Source organism: Pteronotus mesoamericanus, unplaced genomic scaffold (genome assembly GCF_021234165.1).
Source record: "Pteronotus mesoamericanus isolate MK-2021 breed Mesoamerican mustached bat unplaced genomic scaffold, CSHL_Meso_final scaffold_232, whole genome shotgun sequence".
Classification (NCBI taxonomy): domain Eukaryota; kingdom Metazoa; phylum Chordata; class Mammalia; order Chiroptera; family Mormoopidae; genus Pteronotus; species Pteronotus mesoamericanus.
Window position 1 is genome coordinate 25219217 of NW_026555311.1, and position 6809 is coordinate 25226025.

Consider the following 6809-nt stretch of genomic DNA (forward strand, 5'->3'; position numbering starts at 1 on the left):
TTTATATGTAAATTAGCTCTACATTTTAAAAAGTGAAAGTCTAAGTCCACCTCAAGATTTTGAACAGTCAACTAACTTCAGAAAGGATTATGCAATTTTCAAAAATGAAACAGCACAAATTACAGAGGTGAGCATGAAACTTCTTTCACTGACTTCTTAAAACATATTGAAAACAAGTTCTTAATCATCCTTTCACCTGCCAAGGCAATATACAGTGCTTTGTAGAGGTCAATAAAAAAAGAAACTTTTAGTTCAACCAACTCGTTACAAAATTCCATTAAACCAGATTGGCAACTGGAGAGGCAGCCAGTTTGATGTAGTTTACTTACTACCTTAGAACCTCGGCGGAACAGTGACTTCTGGTGGCAAAAAACAAAACAAAACAAAAACAGCATGCATGTCATGCATCTGGTAAGAGAAAGCAATGTTTAAATTCATCTGGGTTTTATTCTTGTCCTAAATTCTCTCTCTCTGGATGATTTTTGAATCCTAACTTAATACATTGATTCTTTGAAATTGCATTTGTACAAATTTGAAGAGTTAAGCAAACCAGAAATGCCAAAGCTACAGTAAGACATTAACTCTGATATGTAACAGTTCATATTTTTCCTGCAAGTGGAAAGCAGAGTTCACAGTAATATACCTGCAAGTCTCACACCCCCAGCCTCATCATTCCTGTAGGTTATATGTAGAAAAAGAAAAGAAAGGGAGGGGGGGAAGTCCTCAATATCTAAACTCATTTTTTAAAAATCTTGTGTCCTACTCTTCGACACTTCTTTTTCTTAAAGTAACCAAATCTGTCTCAAATCCTTTTGTTGATTCCCTCTTTCCTAAAATTAGGTGAATTCAAGTTGATTTTCCTAGTGGTAAGCACTAGTTATCTATTCTCTTGCTTTCTCTCCTAGTCTCCTCCATTCTCTCGGGTCATTTATCCCTTGGTTGTCTCCATTCCTTTTCTGCACATTTATCTTCAACACTGGCAAGCGATACCTTTAGATTAAAGCAGGCTAACGACCAGAATTTTAAATTCTCCTGTGAAATTATTTCCAGAATATCCACTCATGGTATCCTTTCCACTAAAGATGAAAGGCAAGCTAAGGAAATACATTAGACAGAGGAAGTAAACATTGAAACAGGGCCTTGCCTACGTAGTCTTAAGCCTCTTAGCAGAATTAGACTCCGGGGTCCAAAGGTCTTTTCCTTTTTTTGTGCCTTCTATCCTCACTCGGAGTCTGACACGACCCGGGTCTGGGAGAGACACCCGCCGTCGCTCGCCTTCTGCGAGCTCTGCAGGACCTTGCTCCGAAATAACCTTCTCAAGCAAAAGCCCCGCACTTCTCAGGCAGCTCCCACGCCTGACGTTTCTGTGCCTCAATTACTGAGCTCTTCTCATTTTGCCGCTGTTGCAGGAGACACTAACTAGGTCTTCGCCTTAATGTACGGTTTCGCCTTCAAGGTTTAAAACCCGTCTGGTTCCTCGATGGCACATCCTATCCCCCGCCTCCAGCCTCCGACGTGCACCAACAGGGTTAAAATGACCCCATCCCACCCTTAAAATACAAAACAAAACGTGGTCTGCAAGGCTCTTCCTCTCCTGCCCCCTCCCCCGGGATCCAGGAGTTTTCGGACATGCCCCCACCTCCCGAGCCAGGGGTCGTTCTGGAACTATTTGCATAACGATGTGGGGCTGTGGAAACTCCTAAAAGACACACCGAGGAGCGAATTACGAAGGTCCCCAAAGGCCTCTCGCAGCTTCTTCTCCGTTACATTAAGGGAGAGTGCTATTCGTAGGACCCTCCAACGCCTCTCCCTTTTAATGGGCCTACCCCAGAGCTCGCAAAGTCGCAGGGCTCTCTCACGGCAGCCACAGAGGGTCAGACAATGAAGGAGAAAATTGCCGGCAGAAGTTAATCAGTCCCACGCTCTGCCGACGCCACCTTCCTCCGCCCCAGGAGCAAGTCTCAGAGGTGCCTTCAACTTTTCCCCTCCCTCTCTAGAGGCTGCGGACCCCCAACAAGCGCCTCCCTCTTAATCGCCATCAGCTGGGACTGGAACCACTCATCTCTGTTAGACCCAAGGCGTAGGGGTGACAATGCCGGGAACAGAGGGGCTCGGGATGGGGGAGAGGAAAGCTCCACTTTTACCGCCCCCCGCCCCCGAAACTTCTGGGACTCTTCTGTTACGCAACCGTGAGACCAGGTTCAAACAACCCAACATCTTTCCGCTAGCCGCGGGGCGCTCCGGCAGAGGTCCGATTTGGGGAGGTGGGAGAGGGGCAGAAGAATGGGTTCCTTCCTGTGGTCCCTTCCCTGGTTTTTCTAGACGATACCTGCCGCGCATTTGGAAGTAAGGGCGGCGAGAGCTCCGCGTCTCCGGGAGGTTCGCACCGGAAAAGTGGGAAGGCCAGCGACTTGAGTCAGCGTGCTGGGAAGCTGGCAGCGAGGCGGGGGACAGCCGGGGCTTCCCAGAAGTCAGCGCCGGCGGTTCGGGGCCAGGCGGACCCCTAGCCCGGGGGAGGGGGCACGGTGCTACCCTTACCTTCCAGACCTTTCGTCCTTCAGTCTCGGAGTCGTGCGCCCTCGCCGCCTCCTCCCTCCCCTGACCTGTTGCGGTGGGGAAGGGGCGCGGTGAGAAGAGCGCAGGCAGCGCGTGCTCCCGAGGCTCAGCAGCAGCTCGCACAGGACGCCGCTCTGGAGCGGCGGGGGGCGAGAATGCTGCTGTGCAGGCGACGCCCGCAGGCGGCAGCCGAGTGCGCAGGGGTGCGCAGGGATCGCGCTCCGCTGGCTCACAAGCTCCCCTGCGCCGGTCACCTCAGAACGCCCGCGAGGCGAAGCTACCGCCTCCTCGCGAGACCACGCCCCCACCCCTCCCTTCCCTCCGGGAGCCGGTCCGCCCTGCTCCACCCGGCCACGCCCTCCCGCCGGTGCCACCCAAGCGGCGAGGAATGCTGTCGCCCTCCGCGGGAGACCCGTGGGAGGGTGGAGGGGGCGCAGCCCCTCAGGAGGGAATACTGCAGTGACAGCCCCGGCAGCGTGGGTGACCCTGCCCCGGGCTGGTATGAGGCACAAACACCCTTTCGCTTCACAGAGAGATTAAGCTCAGGGTCAAGTTCTGACTAAAAGTGACAAGGAGCCTTTTTGCAGTCTCCTAGTCAATTTAAACAGAATCTGTGCCCTTTAAAGGAGATAATAACTAACATCTGGGGAGCGTTTTACAGTTTCTAAAGGGCTTTTCACACACAGGCCTGTCTCATCTTCACAACAACCTTATAATGTATAAATTATTGTTGCCATTACCCTAATTATAAAAAACAGCTGAAAATAGGTATAATGCCCAATGTCACAAGCTACTGCCAAGTGGCATGGGAAACCAGGTCTCCTGAATCCAGTCTCCAGGTTCTTGTTCTTCACCAGCCCAATCCCAGAAAATTCTAATGGATGTAGGAGCTTTGGCAAATAGATGCAAAGAAGGGACAGCTAACAAGTCTGGTTAATGATCCCTTCCATGAACACACCAAGAAAAGCATTCTGTCACCTTTCTCCCTGAGATGCAGAAGTATTACATCAAATGGCTCAAATGGATGGATAGTTTTCAAAAGCTTAATGCAGCAATTCTGAACCTTTTTCATCTCGTGGCACACATACACTAATTTCTAAAATTCTGCAGCTCACAGGAAATAGATTTTTTTTTTTTTTGCAGATCTGACAAAAAAAAAAGGTATAATTTTGATTCATTCACACCAGACAGCTATTGTATTAGCTGCAGTCTGACGTCAGTGCCCCTGACTAAGTAATCAGCTATCGCATGTTTTAAAAATTCTTGTGGCCCTGTCTGGTGTGGCTCAGTAGGCTGGACTTGGTCTGACAAACCAAAAGGTCACTGGCTCGATTCCCCATCAGGGAAAGCATCAATGATGTTTCCCTCCCTCTCTTTCTCTAAAGACAAAAATAAACAAACAAACAAATAAAATCTTTTAAAAAATTATTGTGGCACACCAGTTGAAAATTGCTGGCTTAATGATCTAAAATGGCTGAAATTATTTGGATGAAGAAAGCCACCTTACTCAAACGTGATATAATATAAATGTAAATTAATATAAAAATACCCCCTCTTTGCCCTCTGTGTTCTTTCCTTCCTATTTATTTATTTGTTTATTTATTTATATCACTGTTGCTTTACCCCTCATGGCTCCTTCATTGTCCACATGAGCAGTGTTTTACTGAAAACCTAATCAATACATATTTGCATTTCCAAATTGAACCCTTGGCTACTTGACTTAATTTCCCATGAATTGTTTTCCAAAATACAATTCTTCTCCCTACTCCTGAAGCCCCCATGATGATACTGATTTGATTTACCTGAACAGCTAAAATAATTAAAGTGTCCCTGATGAAACCTGATGTTACTCTATGAAAGCTTTGGCGGTCACCCCTGAGCAGGGTGGGGAAGGAGTCACCTCTGACAGATGGATGTTTTCTCAACTTCTTAAAGCTTTCTAATAGAGATTGAAATCTATTCTAATCTTAACAAATATTTTGTTATATAACTAATATATTTTATTGTGACATATATAGTAATATATGTAAGTATAGTAATATTATATAATCTACAGATTTTTATCTCTCCTGTTTAACACTTTTTCTTCTGTTGTGTTTCATTTTACCATCCCATAGTATCTCCTAATACCTTCAAACTGTAGTCAATTTAGTAAATTCTGTTGACAGGGGAAGTTTGATAATTTTATTTTCCTGCTTTTGGAGCTGAATCATATAACTTTGCAAAAGTTTTTTCTTGAAGATGGTGTAGACTTTGTTCAGAGAATAGTTCATCCCATTTGTACGTATATTCTTAAGACAATGTGCTAGGTGAGGGACCATATCAATGACAAAGACAGAGGTCCTGTTTTCGTGAGATTCCAGTGCCTAGCAGAAATAAGCCAGTAAATAAACAATTCCAGTGTACACTTCTATTAAAAGTGCTGGCAGCAATAGAGCTTAATTTCCAGAAAGGTGGTAGTTATTTAAAAACCAAAATCAAAATTAATTTTTTCATAATAAATGAAAAGCAGAATAGTCATTCCAGTGAGTTTTTAAGTTAGCTTTCTGTTTTTTCTCCAGATCATATCAATGGACAATAAGCAGGCTGTTTTAAATAGTCATTATACTTTATCTAATTTTTTAAATTATGACATAAACAGAAGTAATTAAGCAAGAGATGCATATATTTAGCTTTTTAGCTACCATTTCCTCTATCTTCTTCATATAGGAATTCTTAAATCATATTTTTAGCTCACTCAATGCAATTCTAGCACTTTCTTAATCCTGGCAACCTAGTCACATATATTTCTGATTATGCTTCTGCTAAGGTGAAGCAGGTCTCTGACATCAGTGATCTTTTTTAAACAAAACTAAAAAAATTTTTTTCCCTTTTTAACACAGTAATGGCAATTTTTTGGCTGACTCTTCATGTGAGGACTACAGAGATGTTATGTGACAATTTTCAGCCATAATTTTACTTAAAATTTTTGACATTGGGTGGTAAACATACAATGCAATATACAGATGATATATTATAGAATTGTACACTTGAAACCTATATAATTTTATTAACCAATGTCACCCCAATAAATTTAATTTAAAAACTTTTAAAGACAAACAAGTGAACCCCCTAGGACTCACAGAAGCTAAAAGGCTGTATTCTCAGAGCACCTGTACAAGGGCAAAGGAACACGACAGTAAGAATGAGACTGATGGCGAATGTGCTGGCATCACAGTAAGAACAGCTATTTGCTTGGTCATCCTGAAGTGCTAAACTTTGCAGTCAGCAAGACCCGAGCATCTTAAACCAGCAGTTTAAATTATGCTACTCCAAAAAGACTGCATGTACTTTTCAAAGGACATCAATTTCTTCACAGTGTAAATAAATCTTAACTAAACTGAGTACTGAGCATACCCTTGTGAAAGAAAACAACTGACCTAGAGTTTGGGGAAGGTGATGTAGATAAGGAGAGGGTGACAGTGAGGATGGAGGAGGAAGAATTACCCTAAACTAGGTAAAGCGAAGTGGAGGAAGAGCCAGTTCCCAAAAAAGAGCACAAACAAGATGGGGACTAGGACATCAGGACAAAGGTTATAAGCGACAGTGATAAGAAATAAAACAGGAAAGGTCAACTGGAAACTGATGGTGAAGGGCCCTGCATGCCAGCCTAGGGAGTTTTCTTTTCATGCTAAGTGCAGTAGGTGGGAGATTGATTTGCTCAGGTTGCATTTTAGAAAGACTACTCTGTCTGCCATAGAAACTGAGCAGGAGACAGTCAGGCTGCACTGCTAATCCCTGAGGTCATGGCAGAAAGTGTGCTGAGAGCTGGCAGAGATTGTAGGCAGATACAGAAATTCTTAGCTTTGGTTCTCTACCTGGGAGGCAGATATCCAAAATAAACCTGCTGGGGGACTTCCGGTCAAGTTGGAGGTGTAGGTAGACATGCTTCACCGCCTTGCACAACCATAAGAAGGATCAAAACTAATTTCAAAACAGAAAACACCCAGAACTGCCAGAAAATTAAACTGTACAGAAGTCTGATACCCAAGGATTTGAAGAAGGTATATTCATTTAGATGGGTAGGAGGGGCAGAGATTGGGAGCCAGGGTGGAGAGGACACAGTGTGGCATGGTAATGCAGCAGCAGTGCCAGTGAAATGGGCAGTCCCACATTCACCTGTGGTGGATAAAAATGAGGCGGACACCTTGTGAGTGAGTGATCCCGGCCCCAGGCCAGACCACATAGCCCAGGGTTCCAGCGCTAGGAAAAAT

The 6809-nt window shown here is 44.4% G+C and overlaps 1 protein-coding gene across 1 annotated transcript in view; it reads right to left on the bottom strand.

Annotated features, from left to right (window-relative positions):
• The window catches only part of AFF1 (ALF transcription elongation factor 1), a 202367-nt gene extending 199704 nt beyond the window's left edge, over positions 1–2663 (bottom strand). The window contains exon 1 of the mRNA XM_054591768.1: positions 2539–2663. The gene's annotated coding sequence lies outside the window, so the exon portion shown is untranslated. The remainder of the gene's footprint in view (positions 1–2538) is intronic.
• Positions 2664–6809: the final 4146 nt, after the last annotated feature.